This window comes from Panthera pardus, unplaced genomic scaffold, assembly GCF_024362965.1.
Source record: "Panthera pardus isolate Hobbes unplaced genomic scaffold, ASM2436296v1 HiC_scaffold_11, whole genome shotgun sequence".
Classification (NCBI taxonomy): Eukaryota; Metazoa; Chordata; class Mammalia; order Carnivora; family Felidae; genus Panthera; species Panthera pardus.
Genome location: NW_026526666.1, coordinates 56,445,095 through 56,470,191, shown reverse-complemented (window position 1 = coordinate 56,470,191; position 25,097 = coordinate 56,445,095). Strand labels below are relative to the sequence as shown.

Below are 25,097 nucleotides of genomic sequence, written 5' to 3'. Positions count from 1 at the left end.
CCATATTTTATACTTCTGGGGGTCCCCCAAAGGATTTAGGTCGATCCAGGGCATACAGCAAGCATACAGTAAACCAGTAAAACCTGCCAAATTAAATTAACGATCCATCATCATCAGAGTAACTTAAAACTAGCCACACTCAATGAACTGTCATTTAATTGGAGTTTCTCGTAAAAGGGCCCCCTTTCTACAATATCCATTTTCAAGTTAAAAAAAAAAAATACTGACTGCAAAGCCCGTTGCTTTTAAAAAAGAAATCTTTTCATGCACCTCACGTTTGCATTTGAAACACAACTTCCTAACCAAGGGGAAAGAAAGAAACTGAAAACGAAGCACCCTAAATTGTACAATTCAGGTATTGTTCCCTATCTTCAAGACCCAGACATACTGAGCCCCCTGATTCGCCCCTTTCCCGTCTCACATGCCTATCCATTTTTGCATTCAAGAGTTAAGATTTTTAAAGGTTGGTTCTTAAAAGAAATGAATCCCAAATCTACATATGAACTGTAAGGTTCTCATTTCAAGTGGATACAGGTTAGAATATGTTTGACCATAAAAGCAGAAAGGCTGGAGTAAAGTGCCATGAAGAATCTATTGGAAGAAATGGGATCAGATAGATGTGGTGCACTTCTCTTAAGTGCATATCACTTAACTGCATAATCAACTTGTGCTCCCAAGAATTATGCAGTCTCTGTCTGGCCCCCATTAGATTGAATGTGTTGCTACTCCAGTTAATTGCATATTGGCGAATTGCATAATTCAGCTCCATGCACCCTGAACCGAGTTCCAAATGCCATCCGGTACAATGTAATCAAACTAGGGAAGTGAAGAGCTGGAATACTTATGAGATTCTGCCCATTTGTCACATTTGGTTTAGATCGCCTGTGCTGTAAAGAAAGCAGCTCATTGGTCATAGACCTGTGTTTTTTGGACTCCCGTCCACCCGCTCCCCCTCAACAACACCTCAAGTAGTCCGCATCCAAAAATTAATTTAGAATGGGTCCAAAAGAAAACAGAATGTCAACATGTGAAAATATGATTAACAAGTTAAAAATCTGGCTCATAACTATGGTGCTCTCCTTCCCAGGACTGACATTACTTACAAGGCAGAACAGAAAAGGCTAGGACTAGTTTTGGCTCTGCCATTAACTAGCTGGGCAAGTCTCTTCCTCTCTCCAGGCCTCAGTTTGCTCAGCTGTACAATGGAGAGTAGGACCAGCCTTCTCTACCTCACTAAGCTGTTATGAGAGTTAAATGCAACACTGCTTGGTAAACCACAAAGTAATGAAGAAATCTATTACTAGATACAGCAAAGTGAGGATAATGGGCTCCGTACCAAAGAGTACAATGTGTCAAACTGATACAAAGAAACACTTCAATGAGGATCTGGGATAACAGCAAGTGGTAAAATAGAAATGAAAGGAAGGAAATGCTTCTGACTTTGTGGCAAACCCTTCAAGGGTCAGATACTGTTTTATTTTATTTTACTTTATTTTATTTTATTTTATTTTATTTTATTTTATTTTATTTTATTTTATTTTATTGTTTAATTATTTATTTTGAGAAAGAGGGAGAAAGAACACACAAGCAGGGAAGGGACAGAAAGAGAGGGAGAGAGAGAATCCTAAGCAGGCTCTATGCTGCCAGCACAGAGCCTGATGTGGGTGGGGCTCAATCCCACAAACCGTGAGATCATGACCTGAGCCAAAATCAAGAGTTGGGGGCTTGGGGTTCCTGGGTGGTTCAGTAGGTTAACCATCCGACTCTTGATTTGGGCTTAGGTCATGATCTCACGGCTCATGGGATTGAACCCCCTGACTTTTCTCTCCCTCTCTCTCTGCCCCTCCCCTGCTAATACTCTCTCTCTCTCTCTCTCTCTCTCTCTCTCTCAAAACAAACAAACAAACAAACAAACAAACAAGAAAACTTGAATTAAAAAAAAGAGAGAGAGAGAGACGCTTAACCAACTGAGCCACCCAGGCGCCCCTGTTTTTTATTTTAATTCAGTTCTGACTCTAAAGATTCGGTGCTCTTTCTCACACACAACACACAATGAGCAATGGGATCCTCATTACAATTGCTTATTTAGCAGAAATGGCAGCATATCCACATTATCCAATAATAAGTTCAGGGGTGAGTTGTGAAAATAAAACACACCCACCACACAATCCTCAAAACTGTCCATGTATCACAAGGGTTTAACTTGCAGGTGCCTGCATCTTGAAATCTGGAGGAAAGGCTCATAGGCCAACTTGAACCATTGGAGTGAAACCTAAAGTCCTCAAAGATCACTCTTTGCTCTTTACAGATTGGCATCCGCAGATACTTTATTTTTAATCTGTATCTATTAAGACTGTAAGCAATACTTCTTAGACATCTATCCTGCCTATAAAATATTCGCCCTGAGTCATCTGCAGGATTCTTAAAGTCACCAGTCGCCAAATGATAAAGTAGTTAACTGCTCATTTGTTGACTATGGAGTGGTTAGGAAAACTGGATTCCTAGCTGAGTCTCTTACTAGTTACATAATCCTGGCAAAGTTACTTAATCTCATTAAGTCTTGCTTTCCACTTCCACAAAATGGGTCCAATTAATAGTATCTACCTTTTTAAGGCTTTGGGAGAATTCAATGAGATCATGTATGCCAAGCAAGAGCACGATGTTAGGCTGTGCTACACTTGACTAGCACAGAGGTCTGAAATGACATCGGTTTCAACACAAATCTCAGGATTTAAGGCAATTCAACCTGTATGTGGTTTGTCTTAAGTGCCTGATAAATAAGTACCTTTGCTTTGAAGAAAAACATCATGGCATAAAATAAAATGTGAGCACAAAACATTCTAGAAAATTGCCAGGGAAAGAAGTGACTCAGTATTTCTACTCTGACCAATATTATCAGGTGCAGCCATGTTTCACAGTTTGAGAGGACAGTGACAGTGTCTGTGAGGAACTTGAACAGAGAAGAGGTTTAAATGTTGATTGAAATGAGTTAAGTATTGGTTGAGTTGAATTAAGGGCAGAAATTCAACTAATCAGTTGTCCCAACTGGAAGAGTCTACTATTTCTCAAACAAAGGATCAAAAACTGAACAAATATTTTAGTCTAACATACAAATTGTTTCAAAATCTGGCTCTTCATTTATCACCATACTCCTAGCACTTCATACAGTGCCTGGTAGATAAAATGTGCTCAACAAATAATGATTGAATAGGTTAATTAATTCATTAATTAATGATTCCAATCTTTGTTTCTAACCTTAGCTTCCACTATCTTCCAGCATAAGCCCTTCACTATACCCAGGCCCATCTATTCATGGTTTCCTAAATACTAACTTACTCATTCCTACACCAGACCCTGCCCACAAACCTTCCCACATGCTCTGCTCACTCCTTCTCTTATGCAGATTTGTGCCACATTTTTGAGGTGTGATGTTTTGAACTGTGTCCACGTGGCTAAGTTAGAACTACCTCTCTCATGATCTCTTTTCCTGTATGATTGCACATTAAAGTTGACCCAAAAGACAAATTTGCAAGAGTTCTGGAAGGTTACAGTCTTGATTAGATGTGGTGAGGGACAAAAGCAGAAGCAGTAGCAGGTTCAAATGTGTCCCCTGCTCTGTGACCAGCTCTTCTTCCCAGTTGCTGGTCCTGTTGCCCACTCACTGCTCCAGCCCACCCCCAGATACAGAATCAGCAACCTTCCATGAATTTCTCCAGCACTGTGCCTGCTGTCCCATCCCAGAGGCTAGATTCGCCTGCCTTCCCAGGTATCCCTTGCAAGCTCCTACCCACCTATCGGTGTCAGTGTTTCAGCTGGGCGGCCATTTTATTTCTGGTCCTCCAGTTCCCTTTTCTGGATCTTACTTCCCCAGACCCTCCCACAATTATGTCACATCTAATTGCTATAATAAATCCCTTATTCCATAATACTTATGGTGGTTCTACTTCTACAGTCAAGGATGAAACCTTGACTGATACACAGGGCTCAGTTCAAGTAAAAGTTGTTCCTTGATGACTTCTGGACCATTCCAGAGCATTTCTCCACATTTCTGTGTTACAGTGTGTTTGTGATCATCTATAGGCATTAGTCACATGTTACATTTACATATGCATATGCCTTCACGGTGCTGAGTACATGTTTGGTTGTTCAGTAAGGGTTTAACAAGTAAATGAGAGTTTACATGCATATATGTCACCATCCTCCCCTCTCACACAGCAGACATAATTGGGGCACCTGGGTGACTCAGTCGGTTAAGCATCCGACTTTGGCTCAGGTCATGATCTCACAGTTTGTGGGTTTGAGCCCCGCATCGGGCTCTGTGCTGACAGTTCAGAGCCTGGAGCCTGCTTCCAATGCTGTGTCTCCCTCTTTCTCTGCCCCTCTCCCACTCGTGTTCTGTCTCTCTCTCTCTGTCTCTCAAAAATAAACATTGAAAAAAAATTTTATAGCAGACATAATTTATCGATCTCACCATGCATTCCTATTCTGTTTGAGCTCAGCTCACAGTCCTTTACAACACAGTGCTACAGACAATGGAGCTGGCATGGAAGAAGAAACCTATTTGCCATACTGAAAGCCTCTGATTATAATGAATTATACTTAGACAAATTATCCAAGCATAAAAGGAGACAGTGCAGGGACACCTGGGCGGCTCAGTCAGTTGAATGTCTGACTCTTTATTTCGGCTCAGATCACAATGACCAGGGTCTTGGGATCTAGCTCCAGATCAGGCTCCATGCTAAGCGTGGAGCTTGCTTAAGATCCTCTCTCCCTCTCTCTCTCTCTCTCTTTCTCATTCTCTCTCTCTCTCTCACTCTCTCTCTCCTGCTCACACACTCTCCTCTCTAAAATTAAAAATAAATCTTAAAAAAAAGGTAACAGTGCATGCCCATCTGAAGCTCAGTAGATGTTAATCCCTTCCCTACTTCCTGCCCTACTGCAGCCAACTTTCACACAGTAGGTACCCAATAAATATTTGTTGAATGAGAGAATGTCAGTGTAACCTTCATAAAATGAGCTGTGTGGTCTCTACAAACCAAAGTGACTCACAAAAGTCTCACCTTTTAAAATAATGAATAAACAAAAGGCAGCTAGAGCCAACTTCCTGCATTTTAAGAAGGCCACTCCAGTCATTTACGGTCCTTTCGGGGCTAAAGAAGACAAAATACAAACAAGCCCAGACCCCAACCAATGAAAAAAATGTGACGTGTTGCCAAGTACTGGGAAAGAAAACCTTTCTGGCATCTGTCCTTCGGTGTCATCGGCCCACTTCTTGGCAATCATGTAGGAGGAAGGCTGTGCAGGAGAAAACTTTGGAGGGCAAGTTTGTGTCCAAAGGAGTCAGGAAGAATTATTTGATAGGAAATACAGGGTCCAAAGAAGGATATGTTTTGTTCATCTCTGACAAGGGAAGAGGAATAAAGACATGATTGACCTGTCACTTGAAAATATTATTTTTGGTTTGTTCTCTTTTCCAGGATTTTGCTTTGCCAACCAAGGCCCATATCTCTAAGAATTCTGGCAGGTACTTCCTATTCCCATGCTTATTCTTCCATGTCTATTCCTGTGAATAGGATGTGATAACGCCCCTGGGTCACCCTCACAATCAATAGCTGAAAGCTTACATGTGAAAAAAAAAACAAAACCAAAACCAAATCGGTGTGTTTATTCTAGTGGGTGAGAAGGTAAGTGAAATAAGCTTACTCTATTAGGTAAATGATACCCAAAGTAAAAAAAAAAAACAAAAAAAAACAAAAAAACATGTTTCTTCCTAATCCTTGCAATGCACACACACCACCTTGGTGATAAACAGAAAATAAAAGACAATATTACAATATTGCCCCTCCACATTCTCTTTCTCACTTTAAACTGGTGTGTGCAGCTTCTGTTGGTTTCCCATTGAAAGAGCGATTTCAAGAATACCTTAACTTAATGGACACGTATTCACACACACAAGTCTAGGGTGTGTTTAGCCTAATGAGTGCTGAATTGCATCCATTTTCTGCCTCTCCATCAATCAAAATGGCACCAAGCTTTGGGTAACTGTTAAACATGAGATGCTCTCATTTCCCCTCCACATTTTAAGAAGTACTATCATAAGATAGGTCCACTGCCAACCAAGTTCCTCCACTAAACTAAGAGCCATGTGAGAGGTAGATATTATTTTTATTTGTATTTGCAACCCCACGGACTGAAAAAAAGGTCTGATATATACTAGGTGATGAATAAATGTTTATTGAATGAATGAATGAGTTTTATTATATTGGTGTGGTAGGCAGAATAAGGCCTCCCCCAAAGATGTCTATATCTTAATTCCCAGAACCTTTAAATTGTTTCAGGGGCACCTGGGTGGCTCAGTTGGCTGAACGTCCAACTCTTGATTTTGGCTCAGGTCATGATTCCAGCGTCATGGGTTGGAGCTGTGTGTTAGGCTCCATGCTGAGTATGGAGCCTGCTTGAGTTTCTCTCTCTCTGTCCCTCTGCCCCTCCCCAGCTCACACATGCACACAGACTCTCTATCTCTCAAATACATATGTATCTCATGTTCTTTCACATGGCAAAAGGGACTTTGGAGATGTGATTACATTAAGAATCTTGAGATGGAGAAATTATCCTGGATTATCTGGGCTGGTCCAAGGTAATCACAGGGTCCTTATAATAAGTGGGACAAGAAGGAGAATCAGAGTCGGAGAAGAACATGGGACAACAGAAGCAGAGGTTGAAGTGATGTAGGACCAGGAGTCAAGGAATGTGAGTCAACTCTGAAAGCTGGAAAAGGCAAGGAAACAGATTCTCCCCTAGGACCACCAGAAGAACACTGCCCCACAGATTCATTTTAACCCAATGAGACCCAGTTTGGCCTTCTGACTTCCAGAACTGTAAGATAATAAATATGTATTATTTTAAGCCAGAAGTTTGCAGTAATTTGTTACAGTAACAATAGGAAACTGATACATTAGCATGAACATTTATTAACCACACAATAACTCTTTCTAAAATTGAGATACAATTGACATGTAACATTATGTTATGAGTGAATAATAACCATAATGACAGCCAGCATTAATTGAGCAGTTAGAAGCATAGTACAAAAGACTTTACAGACATTATTTTATTAATTCTCAGAACTATACCATAAGGTCTGTATTATTATTACTCCTAACTTACACTAAGAAGACCAAGGTCTGGAAAAATTAAGTTATTTGATCCAGATCACAAGTTAGCAAGTAGCAGAACAAGGATTTGAACCCAGGCCACCTGACCCCATGTCATCCTACCTTCCCTGTCAGGGCTGAGAAGCGTGGAAAATAACAGAATTCTAAGACTCAGTCCTGGCCTTGAAGGAACTTACAGATAGAATGGGAAAGAGCACTCCAACATGAATGCCACATTACAGAGAGTATGTCAAGAGGCTATGTGATCTATAGTCTATGTTTAATGAAGAGGACAAGAAAGTTGGAATGTTCAGGACTGGATGGAGCTGGACCTTACAGAGTCATGGGCTACAGATGGGCAGTGCACAGCGGAGCTTTCTTCAAGGTAGAGGAAAGGGTATGAGGGAAGGAACGGTGGCATAAATGAGCGTGAAAATGGGGAAAGGAAATAAAAAGCCCATGAGGGGAAAAATTGGAGAAAGAAAAACAAGAAAATGAAACATTTAATTATTTGCATGGCAATGGCAACATTTATTGAACACCTACTCCACCACAAAGGGAACATGCGCATTTGTTTTTTTATTTAATCCTCACAAAACCTCTGTTAAATGGGTATTATTAACAAGGGGATTAGGGAATGAAATGCCCAGAGAGATTAAGTTTGATTCCAAACTTCATACTCTGGCCTTTGTTCCTTTTTGCCCCCATAGTAATCATCTCAGCCCTTCTCTGAGAAGGAGCAAATTCCCATTAAAGGAAGAACAAAAGTTGGGGCTGTCTGAACCATTAGAAATAGCTGCTTTGGAAGGCAGGGGTTCAGGCAGCCACACAGAGTCTAGCTTTACCAGCTGGTTGTGCAAGAAGCATTTGTGACAAGCCCTGTGCTAAGCACTGGCAGTGGAGAGAGCACAGCAAAAGGACACCCATCTTCCCTGCTCATCCTGTGGCACCCAACCTGTTAGTGGAAGACAGAGGACTAAAGAGACTTTTTCTCACTGGCTTCAGGTTAGTATTTACCTTCAGGGAGGAAATGTGGAGAAAGGTTTGGGAGGGGTGGGGCTTTTGTTATGTCATACCCTTTTATTTCATAAGAGAAAAAAGAGAAATCTGAAACAAGTATGGCAAATCACTAACATATATTTAACCTCAGTGCCGACTACACAGGTGTCTGTTACATTACTTTTCTTCATTTTAGTTTAGTTTGCGATGTACCACAAGAAGGCCCACATCAATGAATTTAAGAAGCATTGTTACTGTTGCCTAAAGAGATCATCACAATAATAAATCATCAGTGACATGCTCAAGGGAAGCACAGGGTAGTACAGAAGGACAGAAGAAGGCTTCGAACCTAACTCAAAAAGAAGCTGGAAAAGGCAAGGAAAAAGGAAGCTCCAGCAGGACACGTCCCTGCAGATGTTTCCAGTTTAGCCCAGGGAGATCTGATTGGACTTCTGACTTCCAGCTGTGTCTTCAAGAAACTAAGGGTTACTTTGAAGTGGGTGACCAGAGTGAGCAGCAGTAAGGATAAGTCTCAGAGTGAGGGAGATCAGGGCATAGTCCCATCATGTCAAGGGGTCAGCTCAAAAGTACTGGCAGTGAAGGGAGGTGATTGATGGTTGCTGGGACTCAGGATAAACCCATTAATCCAGGAAAAGGGATTTTGATTTCACCTTTTAAAAAAAAAAATTTAATGTTTATTTATTTTTGAGAGAGTGAGAGTGAAAGAGTGAATGGAGGAGGGGCGGGGGGGGGGGGGGCGCACAGAATCCAAAGCAGGCTCCAGGCTCTGAGCTGTCAGCACAGAGCCCAATGTGGGGCTCAAACTCACAAACCAGGAGATCATGACCTGAGCTGAAGTCGGATGCTCAACCGACTGAGCCACCCAGGTACCTTAGATTTGGATTTCATCTTAAATGAAATAGGGAGCTTCTGGAAAGTTGTAAGCAGCATAGAGATGATCAGATTTGCTTTTCAGAAAGATCATTGTGATTGGAGCAGGAATGGACGGAGAGGAAGCTAGGACTGGCCAGGCAGACCCAACAGGAGTTTGACACAAGCTCCCAGATGAGAGGGATTCAGGGGCCTGAAGAATACAGTTGCAGTGAGGAATAAGTAACTATTTAAGAGTATTTATAGGGTGGGATTTAAAAGGTTGGTGATCCATTAGATCCATTGGATATAGGGAGAGGACAGCATCAAAGATAACTGCTGATTTCTATAACCAATAATGAAGCAGCAGAAAGAGAAATCAAGAAATTGATCCCATTTACAACTGCACCAAAACCTATAAGTTACCTAGGAATAAACCTAACCAAAGAGGTAAAGGATCTGTACACTGAAATCTATAGGAAGCTTATGAAAGAAACTGAAGAAGACACAAAGAAATGGGAAAACATTCCATGCTCATGGGTCAGAAGAACAAATATTGTTAAAGTGTTCATACTACCCAAAGCAATCTACACATTCAGTGCAATCCCTATGACAACAATACCATCATTCTTCACAGAACTAGAATACACGATTGTAAGATGTGAATGGAACAACAAAAGGTGCTGAATAGACAAAGTAATATTGAAAAAGAAAACCAAAGCTGGAGGCATCACAATTCTGGACTTCAAGCTGTATTACAAAGCTGTAATCATGAAGACAGTATGCTACTGGTACAAAACCAGACACATAGATCAACGGAACAGAATACAGAACCCAGAAATAAACCCACAAATGTATGGCCAACTAATCTTTGACAAAGAGGAAAGAATATCCAATGGAATAAAGATAGTCTCTTCAGCAAATGGTTTTGGGAAAACTGGACAGCGACATGCAAAAGAATGAACCTGGACCACTTTCTTACATCATACACAAAAATAAACTCAAAATGGATAAAAGATCTAAATGTAAGAGAGGAAACCATCGAAATCCTAGAGGACAAAACAGCCAATGACCTCTTTGACCTCGGCTGCTGCAACATCTTACTCGACATATCTCTGGAAGCAAGGGAAGCAAAAAGCAAAAATGAACTATTGGGACTTCATCAAGATAAAAAGCTTCTGCACAGTGAAGGAAACAATAAAACTAAAAAGCAACCAATGGAATGGGAGAATATATCTGCAAATGACATCTGATGAAGGGTTGGTATCCAAAATCTATAAAGAACTTATCAAACTCAACACCCAAAAAACAAATAATCCAGTGAAGAAATGGGCAAAAGACATGAACAGGCACTTTTCCAAAGAAAACATCCAAATGGCTAACAGACACATGAAAAGATGTTCAACATCACTCATCATCAGGAAAATACAAATCAAAACCACAATGAGATACTTCCTCATTCCTGTCAGAATGGCTAACATTAACAACTCAGGAAACAACAGATGTTGGGGAGGATGCGGAGAAAGAGGAATCCTTTGGCACTGTTGGTGAGAATGCAAACTGGTGCAGCCACTCTGGAGAACAGTATGGAGATTCCTTTAAAAATTAAAAATAGAGCTACCCTACAATCCATAATTTAAACTACTAGGTATTTATCCAAAGGATACAAAAATTCTGTTTCAAAGGGGCACACGAACACCAATTTTTATTAAGCAGCACTATCAACAATAGCCAGTGTATGGAAAGAGCCCAAATGTCCATCCATGGATGAATGGATAAAGAAGACATGGTGTATATATATTTACAATGGAGTATTACTTGACAATCAAAAAGAATGAAATCTTTCCATTTGCAACAAGGTGGATGGAACTAGAGTATATTATGCTAAGTGAAATAAGTCAGAGAAAGACAAATACTATACGATTTCACTCATATGTAGAGTTTAAGAAACAAAACAGATGAACATAGGGGAAGGGAAGGAAAAATAAAAACAGAGAGGAAGGCAAATCATAAGGGATTCTTAAATACAGAGAAGAAACTGAAGGTTGCTGGAGGGGTGTTAGGTGGACGGATGGGCTAAATGGGTGATGCGCAGTAAGGAGGGCACTTGTTGGGATGAGCACCGGGTGTTATATGGAAGTGGTGAATTACTGGGCTCTGTTCCTGAAACCAATACTACATTGTTAACTAACTTGAATTTAAAGAAATAAGTTAAAAAACAAAAGATCATTGCTAATGGGTGCCTGGCTGGCTCAGAGGAACCTGCAACTCTTGATCTCGGAGTTGTGAGTTCAAGCCCCACCTTAGGCATAGAGATTACTTAAAAAAAAAAATCTTAAAAAAAAAAAAAAGATAACTGCTGAGTTTCTGTCTTGGCAAAGGTGCTGTTGCCTCCCATGCTAACAATGCAGAAGGAATATACTTAGAAATGAAGATGAGTTTTATACAACTGGTGCTGGAACAACTGGGCATCCACATGTAAAAAAAAAAAAAAAAAAAAAGATTGATATAGGACTTACACCCTTCACAAAAGTTAACAGAAAGTGGATCACAGATCTAAATGTAAACTGCAAAACTATGAAACTCCTAGAAGATAACATGGGAGAAAATCTAGATGGCCTCAGGTTTGGTGATGACTGTTTAGATACAACACCAAAGGCACGATCCATGAAAGAAATAATTGATAAGCTGGACTTCGATCTAATTAGAAATTTCTGCTCTGTGAAAGGTACTTTCAAAAGAATGAGAAGACAAGCCACAGACTGAGAGAAAATATTTGCACAAGACACATCTGAGAAAAGACTATTATCCAAAGTACATGAAGAAATCTTAAAACTCAGCAATAAGAGAACAAATAACATGACTGAAAATGGGCCAAAGACCTTAACAGACCTCACCAAAGGGGATCTACAAATAATCACGTCAAAAGCGGCTTCACGTCGTATGTCATAAGAAAAGTGCAAATTAAGACAAGATACCACAACATAGTGATTAGAATGACCACAAATTCAAAACACAGACAACACCAAGTGCTGGTGATGTGGAGCTACAGAAACTCATTCATTACCAGTGGAGATGTAAAATAACATGGCCACTTTGGAAGACAGTTTAAAGGTTTCTCTCAAAACTAAACATACTCTTACTGCACATTTCAGCGATCATGCTCCTTCGTATTTACCCAAAGGTGTTGAAGACCAGTCCACACAAACACCTTCCCACAGATGTTTACAGCAGCTTTATTCATAATTACCAAACCTTCGAAATGACTATGATGCTCTTCAGTGGATGAATGGGTAAATACACTGTGGTACATCCAAGCAATGGAATATTATTCAGCACTAACAGAAATGAGTTTATCAAGCCATGAAACGACAGGGAGGAATCTTAGATGTGTATTACTGAGTGAAAGAAGTCAATCTGAAAAGGCTACATACTGTATGATTCCAGTTATATGACATCCTGGAAAAGGCAAAACTATGGAAACAGTAAAAAGATTAGTGGTTACCAGGGGCTAGAGGGGAGGGAGGGATGAATAGGCAGAGCACAGAGGATTTTTAGGTCTGTGAAAATTCTCTGTATGATATAATGGTGGATGCATGTTACTATACACTTGTGCAAACCCATAAACCCACAACCCTAATGTAAACTCTGGACTTTGGGTGATTATGATGTGTGGGTTCAGGTTTGTCTATTATAACAAAGTGCCATTCTGGTGGGAGATGTTGATAATGGGGCAGGCTATGCTTGTGTGGGGGCTCATCTCTACCTCTGCTCAGTTTTTCTGTGAACCTAAAATTTCTCTAAGACCTAAAATTATATTAAAAAAGAAGAAGATGAGACCAATTTTGAAAATGTTGCATATAGGTCCTGAAGAAATAAAAATGTTTAATGAGTAGTTTGCTATTACTGCTTCCTTTCTGACTTATGGATGAGGAAACTGAGACTCGGAGGGGTGATATCTTGCCCAAGGCCATACACCATGTTAACTTCAGAGGGTAGAATTTGAACCTGGGAAGTTTAACGCCTGAGCCCACAGGGCTATGTAGCTGTGTGTGAAATAGGGTTTTGAGGCTTGTCTTAGTTTCCTATTGCTGCTATATCATTTTATTTTCACTTTTTTTAAATGTTTATTTACTTTGAGAGGGGAGGGGCAGAGAAAGGTAGCTCTCTGTCAGCACAGAGACTGACATGGGATTTGAACTCATAAACTGTGAGATCATGACCTGAGCCAAAACCAAGAGTTGGATGCTAATGACTGAACCACCCAGGCACCTCTGTGACATTTTAAAAGTGGAAAAGGTGGGGGTGTCTGGCTGCTTAAGTCAGTGGAGCATACAACTCTTGATCTTGGGGTTATGAGTTCAAGCACCAGGTTGGGGTAGAGATTACTTTAAAAATATGTTTTTAAAAAAAAGTGGAAAAGGTAAAGGGACCTAATGGAGGTAAATATTGATACCAGTACACTGTGATAAGTTATGTATATATAGTGTAATGTCCAGAGCAACCACTAAAAAAAAATTATGCAGGGTGATATGCTCAAAAGCATTGTAAGTAAATAAATATCGATTAAAAAAAAAAAAAAAAAAAGTTCAGGTAATGCCCACGAGGCAAAAAAGAGAAACAGAATGAGAAACAGAGAAAGACAAAAAACAAGTAATAAATGGCAGACCTAAGCCCTAACACGTCAGTAATTAATTTACATGCAAATGGTCTAAACATATCCATTAAAAGACAAAGACCAGCAGAATGGAAACAAAGGGATGATCCAACAACATGCTATCTACAAGTAACTCACTTTGAAAGTACCAACTGTAGTAGTTTCCTAGTCCTGCGGTAACAAATTACGGTAGACTTAGTAGCTTAAAACAGCCCACATTTAGAATTTACAGTTCTGGAAGTTACTAGTCTGAGCCACATCTTACCAGGTGACAATCAAGGTATCAGTAGAGTTCTATTCCTCTGCAGGCTTCGGGGCGGTGCTGACTTGGGCAGCACGTATACTAAAACTGGAGGATCCAGGGGGAGAATGCCTTTCCTTCTTTTTCTAGCTTCTAGTGCCCACCTATATCCCTTGGCCCATGGTCCTGCCCTCTGTCTTCAAAGACAATAGTGCAGAATTCTTCAAATCGCTTTACTTTCTAGCCTCCCGGTCAGTCATCTATCTTCGTCTCTCTTTCCTCCCCCTTTCCTTCGTAAGAACTCTTGTAATTGTATTGAACCAACCCAAGTAATCCAGGATAGTCTTCCCATTTTAAGACCTTAACTTAATCACATGTGCAAAGTCCTTGTTGTCACATGAAGTAACGTATTCTCAGATTCTGGAGATTAGGACGTGGATAGCTCCAGAAGGTTATTATTCTTCTTACCACAAGATAATCAAGTCAGGAAAATACATAATGACATATAATAATATGACATAAATTAGGTGATTTAGTAGCCCCCAGGCCCCTCCATCTACCTCCTTCCTATTATCTCTAATAGTCTACTTGCTGGCCTTTTTTTGAGAACCACCTCTAGCAATCACCCATTCTATGGTAAGAATTTAATGTTGATAAAATTCTTATGCTATGCCAGGCACTGTTCTAAGCACTGGGACCATCAAGGACTTGAGTAAATTGGCAGAGGCTCATTTCCTCCCCATAGACAAGAATTAGGGTTGAAATCATATTTGGATGCCAACTCCTAAAGTAAATTATTCAAAGCAGGTTATTTAATCTCAGATTAATTTATATTCCTACTAACCCATTCTAGTGTTCCCATTCTAGTGAGAATATCCTTTGAGAACTTATGTTCCAGAGACTGTTCTAAGCACTGATGGTACCTCAATATCCAAGAGAAAGTTCCTGCCCTCACCAAGCTTACATTCTAGTAGAGGAAAAAAAGAGAAAATAAGTAAATGCACATCATTTCAGCTAGCATTAGTGCTGTGAAGAGAAATGAAGTGGGATAAGGACTCAGAGAATGATCAGTGGAGGACTGACTGGGGTGGTACTTGAAAAGGACAGTCAGGGTAGGGGGGTTGAGCAGAGACTCAAACAAATGAGGAAGCAAGCCTTGCAAAGACCTGGGAAAGAGCATTCTAGGCAAAGGAAAGAGCCCGTATGAAAATCTTGAGGTGGGAACCACTTTGGCATATTTGAAGCATGACAGGAAACCATTAAGAATTAGCAGAAAGATGGGGCGCCTGGGTGGCTCAGTCGGTTGAGCGTCCCACTCTTGATTTCCACCCAGGTCATGAGCTCCACAATGGGCTCTGTGCAGACCGCACAGAGTTTGCTTGGAAGTCTCTGTTTCCCCATATCTCTGCCCATCTCCCTCTTGTTCTCTCTCTTTCAAAAATAAATAAATAAACATTTTTAAAAAATCAGCATGAATGTAACATTCTCATTTGCTTTTATCGCTTTGGCTGCTGTGTGGAGAATATACTGTATATATACATACATGGGCAGGACCAGAAGGCATACACAGGAGGCCAATATATCGTTGAGAACTAATAAACAATAAATTCATTTGTTTTGAATTCCTTTTTAAAGACTTGCTGTATTTAGTTAGAACAATTTGTGGGATGTCTCGGGCCACTTCACTCCAACACCTTGACTCGATCACAAGTCATATAAAGAATTCATGCCATTTTCCCGAATGTTTCTAATGTTGCAATAATAAAGGGATTTCATTCATTCAAATGAGCAGTCAAATTTTGAGGTTTGTCTGAAAACCAAAGACAGTACCTTGAGCCGTCATAATCACAGCCTGTTAAATGTAAAACGGGCTCACATGATTAAAAGTTCCAAACGCCACACACTTTCTAAAGTCTTCTGGTAAGACAACGTTTTTCTTTGGCACATTCAGCCAAAGAGCTCTAACATTAATCATTTTTCAAGTTTTAATTTCCACATGCTTGGCATATATTGCTAACACTGACAGGGCAAAAGCAACATTCCATTGTATGGCATAGCAATTGCTTGCAATTAACCTTAATTTGGGCTGAAAGTAGCAACATTTCTGCCTCATAGCAACCTTTCTAAATGTATTAGATAAATATCTCCACAGAACTTCATATTAAAGAGCAAAAACAAAATCTGCAACATTGCAGCCTTTCCTTACGTAAGGAAAGTCTTCAAGGAGTGAAAGGTACCAACAAGACTACTTTTTTGAGAAAGACATTTTTGGCCCTTATTACAGAGTGGCTATGTATAACCATAACAATAGTGGAGGTAAGAAAAATGTAGGTACACAATGCCCCAAGAACACATCTTACCTTCTTTCTGTAAAAGGAACTTTCGAGTCCACTGGTATTTTACTCAACATGTGACCACACTGCAGCCCAAGTATGAGGAAGCCCTTGCAAATTCCACATGGACACCCGACCCCCACCCAATGTCTAACACCATCATTCTATTCCTTTAAAATATGTCAATAAGTAGTGACTATTATTTATGTCATCTTAATCTCTCAACATCACCTAATTAATATTATTATCCCTATTCATTTATTTTTTACATATTAAAATTTTTTTCTAATGTTTATTTTTGAGAGAGAGAGAGAGAGAGAGGCAGAGCAAGAGTAGGGGAGGGACAGGGAAAGAGGGAGACAGAATCCAAAGCAGGCTCCAGGCTCTGAGCTGTCAGCACAAAGCCTGACGTGGGGCTCGAACTCATGGATCATGAGATCCTGACCTAAGCCAAAGTCAGATGCTTAACTGACTGAGCCAACAAGGTGCCCCATTATTATCCCCGAGTATATGAAGATAGATGGGCTCAGAACCATTATGTGCTCAGTCACAAAACAAGTGACAAAGACAGAAGACAAAAAGCGTTTTTCTTTTAAATGTACTAGTTATTGTTTAAAGTCAGAGGTCACATCAGAGATTAGGGTAAGTGTATCTTGAGGAAGGAGAGAAGACAAGAACAAGACTTTCTTGGTTTCTTTCTTCTAATTTACCCATACTATTACTTATTTTGCCAAATACGTGCATGCAAAAAATGCATGTTTATTGTGGAAAAATTAGAAAATTCAGATAAGCCAAAAAAAAAAATCACCCTAACTAAATAAAAATCACCTGCAAACATCTACAGATGTCTCTGTCATCATCTGACCTCAGCAAGACTAAAGCAGAGCGTGACAGTATGGTCCTACCTAACATCTCTCTCCCTGTCATACAAACATAATCAGACTTTTGGTCCAGAAAGTGCTGCAAATGTCAGATCAGGTGGCAATAGAAAAATCTTTGGGTTTTGGAAAATCATTGCTCTGTCAGTCTCATTTAGATATTCATAAAACATGCTGGCATCTGCATGATGTAAAGTGGAGAAGTTTAAGGAAGTAAGTTTTATTTATTTATAATTTTTTTACATTTATTTGTTTTTGAGAGGCAGAGACAGAGCGTGAGTGGGGGAGGGGCGGAGTGGTAGGGAGACACAGAATCCGAAGCAGGCTCCAGGTTCTGGGCTGTCAGCACAGCCTGACACAGGGCTTGAACTCACGAACTGCGAGATCATGACCTGAGCTGAAGTCAGACACTTAACCTACTGAGCCACCCAGGCGCCCCTAAATAAGTTTTTTTTTTTTAAACCAGCAAACTATTGGTTAAGCAAAAAGGCTCAGTATAGGCAAATAACTGCCATACTGATAACACTGAACAACATGGTAAGAAAACTCTCTTATTACACAATCATTAGCAGTGTCTCATAGAATTAGATAGATATAACTATCACATTGCAGGATAGCAGATATAGTCCTGGGTTTAAATCCTGGCTTCACCACTTATTTCATGGCCTTGAACAAGTCATTCAATTTTTGTGGGACTCAATTTACTTATCTGGAAAGTGGGGATAATGATATTAACGGTTTAGAAAGATCCTACAGAAATATTGCAAGGACTAAATCATTTTAAATATAAAATGAGTGGGGCACCTGGGTGGCTCAGTCAGTTGAGCATCTGACTCTTGATTTAGGCTCAGGTCATGATCCCAGGGTTGTGGGATCGAGCCCTACATTGGGCTATGCAGTGAATATACAGCCTGCTTAAGATTTTCTCTCCCTCTGCTCCTCTTCCCCATTCACACCATCTCTCTAAAATGAAAAAAAAAAAGGAAAAAAATATGTAAAATGAACTTAGTATAACATCTTGCACATGGAGAGTGATAAAAGGAACTTTCAACAAGTTAAAATCTTCTTGAAATGTTAAGATTTTAAGCCTCAATATTTTTTTAACTTTTCTTTTTATTAGTTATTTATTTATTATAAGCCTGAATATTTTTATTTTTTTTTCCTAAAAATATCTATTTTCTACGAAGGCAGATAACATTGTTTCCATCAGACAATGACTAGCTTTAAGAGCATTGATAGTTTACTAAGAATTAAGATATTAGGCTCTATTTAGTATATGTGCTACCAAAGCAAACACGAGGCTCTGTTTAAAAAGACAATAGGAGGGCACCTGGCTGGCTCAGTTAATAAAGCATCGGGCTCTTGATCTCAGGGTTGTGAGTTTGAGCCCCATGTTGGGCACAGAGATTACTTAAGCAAAAGAGAGAGAGAGAATAGAAATAACTGGTACCATGCTCATCAATTTAGCTACAAACGCATTAATCCAGGACTCATTTGGGTGCTCAATGCTGTTCAGAATTTTTTTTTTTTTTAAGTTTATTTATTTTGAAAGAGAGAGAGAGCAAGAGAGAGCAGGGGAGGGGCAGAGAGAGAGGGAGACAGAGGATTCTAAGCAGGCTCTGCACTGACAGCAGAGAGCCAGATGTGGGGCTCAAGCTCATGAACCATGAGATCATGACCTGAGCCGAAGTAGGATGCTCAACTGACTGAGCCACCCAGGCGCCCCCCAAATTCTTTTATTCATTCCTAATTAGTAACTTTTCTCACTTTCCAAATTTACCTATCTCCCTTGCCCTCTTAGTATGGGAGAATAAAGACCATTATGAATAAGCTTTCTACTTCTTGTTTTTTCCAAAACAACATCAAAAACTGAGTGCATTTAACAATACTCAGTTCATAACAGAGCAAATGGGTAAGTGGAATAATAATTCATGCTATAGCATATTGCTATATGAACTGGCAACAGAAAAAAATGGTAAAGGAAGTCAGAGGTACTCTATCTTTTAAGAATTAGAAGGAGGGCTGGGGCACCTGGGTGGCTCAGGCTGTTATGCGTCGGACTTTGGCTCAGGTCATCATCTCACAGTTGTGGGTCCGAGCCCTGCATCGGGCTCTGGGCCGACAGCTCAGAGCCTGGAGCCTGCTTTGGATTCTGTGTTTCCCCCTTCTCTGCTCTGCCCTCATTCATGCTCTGTCTCTCAAAAATAGGTAAAAGTTAAAAAAAAAAAAAATTTTTTTTAAAGAATTAGAAGGAGGGGCTCCATATTTATCTGGTTAGACATGTACATGATGGGAAACCCAGGGATCTTCCAGATCCTTCCTTTAAGATACTGGTCAACTGTGGCCACAATGTAACACTTGCTGAGTTACTCTCTGTACTAAGCAGTCATCTGCATAGGTTCCTTTGTGGGTGCATGATAATCATTCAAATCTTGGATCCTTAGCAATCCTTACTTCTGCCCCAATTTCCCAGTTTCGCCATTACACAGTCAGTTATACAAGGGATCCGCCTGGCATATAGACAACAGTCCATCATTGACTGTACTAAGTTGAGTTTGGCTTTAATGGAAAAGTTGATAAAGTTGGTATCGACCATGACAATGGAAAAGGGGGCTCAGCTGTGTTTTAAGACTAAGCAGGAAGGATGTTGGGGGGCTTCTCTTTCCTTGAGTGCACTGGGATCTCTCTTTTCTTGCTTTGTATGTTTTAATCTGTCCTTCTCTTTAAGGCTCTGATCTCTGCATTTGTTTCATAGTCACATACTTTTTTACATTCTTTTGCTTCCCCATTTCACGCCACCCTATTGTTTCTTCTGGAATCACCCCCTACTTACTCCTTAAAATGCCTCTGTCTTGAAGCTTTCTGGAGGGCGTTAGATAACTCAGTCAACTATTCAATATCCCATTCCCCAATACTCATGACCACATCCCTTCTCCAGCAGCCATCCTGTTCTCAAACAGTTGCTCTTCTACAGCCCCTTGGGGATGGGAGGGACAGAATTTAGTACCAAGGAGCAGTGGCCTGACTGCAGAGCAGGGGTAGTTTTACAAGTCCCTGCAGTATCTGATCTACAGTTAATCTGCACCAGGACAACTGAGAGTTGACTATGGTTTTGTTTGAACTTGGCTCTGGGCTGTTTGACCTCATTCTTTCAGTTAATCCAGTTAACCCTGGTTAACTAGGACTAATATGGGTATCTAGAACTTTAATGTATGAGCACTTTTTGACTAAGAATGGCAATTCTACAGAAAAAGAATCATAAACATGTATTGCTCATTTATTGTAATAACTTCAATACCAAAGAATACATAAAGGAATTACATAAATTATGACTTGGAGACATGGAGTACTCTGCAGCCATTAAAAATGGTGTTGTAAAAGAATATTTATTGAAATAGAAAAATCTTTACAATGTGAAGAAGCAGGCTACAAAACAGTATGGGTACTATATCATTTTTGTGAAGAAAATGTACATACGTGCATGGAAAAACTACTAGGACATACATAAAAACACTAACATTGTTGTCTTTGAGCTACGGAATGAGCTTTTTTCTTTGCACTTGTTGGTGTTTCCCAGAATTTCTGCATTAGGTTTGTATTAATTTTGTAAACAGAAAAAAGCAAAATAGATGCTGAGTTAATGGGAGAAAAGGAGAAGGTGTCAGAACCCCGAGGAACATCTACAGTTAAGAAGTTTGAATCAGGAAGAGGAACCAACATCTTAGACTTGTACTTTTTAAGAACTAATTTTTCTTCTTGCTAGTCCTTGCTATTAGATCTGTTGTAGTTTCCTAGTTGCTTATCAGTATTATATACTTAACTTAGCCTTAAGCATCTAGGTTAAAATAAGGAGAAAAGACATGCATTTTTTTGTAAAGCAAAACAAAAACAAAACACACCCACAAACCGGTATTTCTTATAGTCCTAGAAATCCCATGAACAGATGCTAGCCATACACATAGCACAATCTTTGAAGTCTTAAAAAGATCTTTTATTCTAATATACTGTAGGTAAGAAATCCTCCTGGGTAAAGAGGTACTTCTGGAAACTGTATTAATTCTTTCAGGCTAAAGCAGTACCATTTGTAAATATTTCTATAGAAACACTAACTGTTTATGTAGCATTGAAAGAATCCATTCCATTCCATCCTAGAGGGTTTAGGAGTAACCCAAGGAATGATTGAGTTAATTCATTTCTCACAATTTTGGCCACTGCTCTAAAAGTAGGGTTATATAAAACATTTCCTACAGAGGCCTTAACATACAATTTGTATTCAGAGACACTACTAACAAATAGCCATAATAAAATGTGCTCCATGAAAGCAAAACAAAACAAAAACTGAAATTACATGTATTAAATGTATTCACATAAAAAATAAATAATAAGACACAGAAAAACCATTTGTTACAGAAGTACATATTTTAGGCAACAGGGAATTAAGCAAAGTGGAAAAGCTGAGGTGTTCTTGTCATATAAATTTAGGAAATTATAAAGAAAATAAAGTCTACAGGCTTAAGAATGCACTGTGAAGAGACTTTATTTCTAGATTTTACCTACAACCCTTTTGGAGTATAGCTTATTTGAATAAACACTTTGAGAAGCACCTGCTTTGAAACAGACTTTCCCCCTGGCCAAGTTAATAACTGGAACAATTATGCAAGAATCAAGAGGACTTTTTCAAGCTTCGATTGCAGGGATTTCTCATACCGTACACGGCTAGAGAAACGTAGACTTCAAATCTGGACTTAGGTGATCCTGAGGTTAAACTTCAAAGCACTGTCTGCAAACAAAAGGAACTAGGAAATACTAGAAACTGGGCATCTACCAGCTAGCTTAACTGCAGCCCAAAATACTATCGCTTGTGAAAACAGATCCCAGGGGAGCGTAAACTCCTTAAGGGAGGGGATGTTTGTTCATGTTTTTGTTCACTGCTGCATCCTAGCATCTAGAACAGTACCTCCCATGTAGTAGACACTCAGTATTTCAATGAAGGAATCAAAGGGCCCATTCCTTGTGTGTATGAGGAATCAATCCAAATTCACTTCACATATCAATACTTAATAATCACCCGCCAACTGCAGAAACTGTTGCTGAGTGACTAACATGTTAGGAAGCCAACTGTACTAGACTGTCTACTTTTGAGTAATATGAGTGATAAAAAAAATTATGGTGTTACTCTTGGGGAGCCCGGACGCAAGTAATTGTGAAGCCGTTATGCCTGTTACTAAAAAAACCTCGGCGGTATTATGAGCACATAACATTTCGTGTATTTCCATCTTCCCAAAACCCTTGTAAGCACGGTAAGAAGAGGCCGTGCCAGCGTTCAGGTGCCGCTTCCTTCCCTTCAGACACTGGTGCACCACGTCCGGCACTTGTGCCGGCATCTGCCTGGCAGTGTTAACAGATGGAAGACATTAATCATCTGTTTGGTGTTCCCACCTTGTCTATCCAGCTTCAAATATAACTGCACTGAGCTAGACGAGTCAGCAGCTGGTCTTCCAAAAGCTAGTGCATCACTCCCAAAGCAAAAAGGAAAAAGTTCACACTTCAGAGGCCTGAATCAGTGCCAGAAGTATCCGCGTTGCCTCAAGGTTTCAGACTCCCCAGTGATCTTTCGCTCCCTGGATACGGAGGCAGAGACAGATCTGAAAGCCGCAGAAAAACAGGTGGGTTCTCATACATGACCGCAGCCCCAGGCAATATAGTAATGGGATTTGTTCACACTACGGATTAGCTGTTTTGAAGGATCAAAATTTAGAAGACAGCTACATTCAACATTTAAGGTTTCCTTGACAATAAAGAGCTAAAAAATGTGAATAGGCCATATTTTTATTTTTCAGAAGCAAAAATGACAAGTGGCAACCTGCCATTAGGAAAGACTTTAAGGAATATCGGGGTAATAAGCTATTTATCTCATAGAGACAGTAGCCAGAGAAAGACTCTATTATTATACAGCTCTCAAAGAAAGTCCAATTAAATAAATCTCAGAATAATATGCTTTTAAGTAAAACAACAAAACAAAATATCAACAATAATACAAAGTTATACAGAATCCATAAAGTGATGTGTGAAGAGAAAGGAAAATCTGGAAACCCACATACTGAGAGTGCTTTGTTAAAATCAAGGAAGCCCAAATCCTAAAACAGAAAAAAGAAATGCATTAAAACACAGTATTTTAAGAGTCCAGTGAGGTTACCGTAGATGCACATTTTAACGTTTCATTTACTCAGGACATTTTTTTCTTTCTCTTGGAACATTGCCATATTTACTGTAGGAGATCATGTGAATGGCAGTGCAGAGATCTGCCTTCTCAATGAGCCCTTCAAGTTTTAAATATCAAATCGGAGTCTGGAATCCCAATTAAAAGTTGATCTAATAGGCCACAGAGAATGAAACTGCTTTCTAAATTGCAGTTGCTTAATTTCACCATGTTGAAAACAATCTGTATACTTTGAAAGAGACACAACAATTTACAGGATGAAAATAGGGCTATGTGAAACCACACAACCCTTCCCATAGAGCAGGAATAACAATTTCCAAAATGAAGATGCATATTGCAAAATGACAGAGTTGGTGGGGCTGAGGTGGGGTGGGCAGTGCACAGCAACCAGTGGAAGGCACAGAAGAACTGATTTGAGAGGCAGTTCTGTACTGATTAGTTGTATCTTAGTCTCGACGTCCCCAGGGCTCAACTTATTCCCTGGCAAGAAGAGACAGATGGATCTCTGAGCTTCATTTCAATATTGAACCTAAAGACTCTTTATAGGAAAAGATTTGAAAAACTTTTTGGACGGTTGAACAAATTCCTCACATCCTGACAGGGTCTGGCACTGTTCAACCCTCATGACACTAACTATAAAGCATATCTCATAATATTACTGTGAGAAGAGAAAAAAAAATCTACCTTAGTGGCAAAAATTATACTACATATCCTATTTATACACTGCAGCATAGAAAATAAATGTCTGTTCCTTTCCTGGCCTCTAGAAGCACTCTCTGAGATAGAATCAACTGAAAACCCTAGGGCTATGGCTTTGGCCAGAACACCTGGCCTGTGTTTCTCTCTCTGAAAGCTGCTAGGTGGTTCAATGTGAACTGTCACCTAACAAGTACCCTGCACCCTACATGTTATACAGAACTTCACCACTGCAGAGGAGATAGTGCTAGAGAGTCATTTTTCTACCAAAACCCTGAGAACAGCCTGACATTCTTGGAAGATTATTTATTAGAATAGACTAAGGTACAGCCCTGGAAATAAAAACCTTGGAGTAGCAGAGTTCTAGAGAATCAGAGAATTGAGCCAGGAAGACTGATGATATCTCTGACTTATCCAGGTATATTACCTATTTTTTTTTTTTAATTTTTTAAAATGTTTATTTATTTTTGAAGGAGACAGAGAGTGTGAGCAGCGGGGAGGGGCAAAGAGAGGGAGACACAGAATCCGAAGCAGGGTCTAGGCTGTGAGTTGTCAGCACAGAGTCCAACATGGGGCTCAAACTCACGAGCCGTGAGATCATGACCTGGGCCAAAGTTGGATGCTTAACCGACTGAGTCACCGAGGGGCCACGGTGTATTACCTCATTAAAGCTAAGGCCAATTAATAATTCTCATGTTCTCATGGGCAGGGCCAAACTTTAGGTTAGAATAAGTACTTATTCAGGGTTGAGTCTCAATTAACCTTCAGGTTTAGGGAAGAAGAAAGAGGTTTAAAGATCATAGTGACCCCAGGAAAGCAGGACAGAAGCAAAGACATGCTGTACTGAAATGTCTACAACACATGCTTTCTCCAGAACTGTCCTATAATACTATGAAATATCTTTTTGCTTTGAAGTTATCTTTTTGTTGTGAACTCTGTCTTCTAGCCATAATGTCTGCAAAGCAAGAGGGACTGAATCAGGAACTGCAGGAACAATGAGTGTACATAAAAAAGCTTTACAAAAGACTAGAGATGTTTCAGGCAAATGG

General features: G+C 39.8%; 1 protein-coding gene and 1 pseudogene across 5 annotated transcripts in view; both read right to left on the bottom strand.

The window, feature by feature from the left end:
- The window catches only part of TM2D1 (TM2 domain containing 1), a 94,028-nt gene that overhangs the window by 22,127 nt on the left and 46,804 nt on the right, over positions 1 to 25,097 (bottom strand). Inside the window, exon 7 of one of the 5 annotated variants that reach the window (XM_019449083.2) lies at positions 20,500 to 23,269. The exons of 3 other annotated variants lie outside the window; for them this stretch is intronic. The gene's annotated coding sequence lies outside the window, so the exon portion shown is untranslated. Of the gene's footprint in view, positions 1 to 20,499; positions 23,270 to 23,303; positions 23,833 to 25,097 lie in introns of those variants that run through there. One more of the 5 variants, XM_019449084.2, reaches the window with a different exon arrangement.
- Positions 19,370 to 20,381, bottom strand: LOC109266768 (rRNA-processing protein FCF1 homolog; annotated as a pseudogene).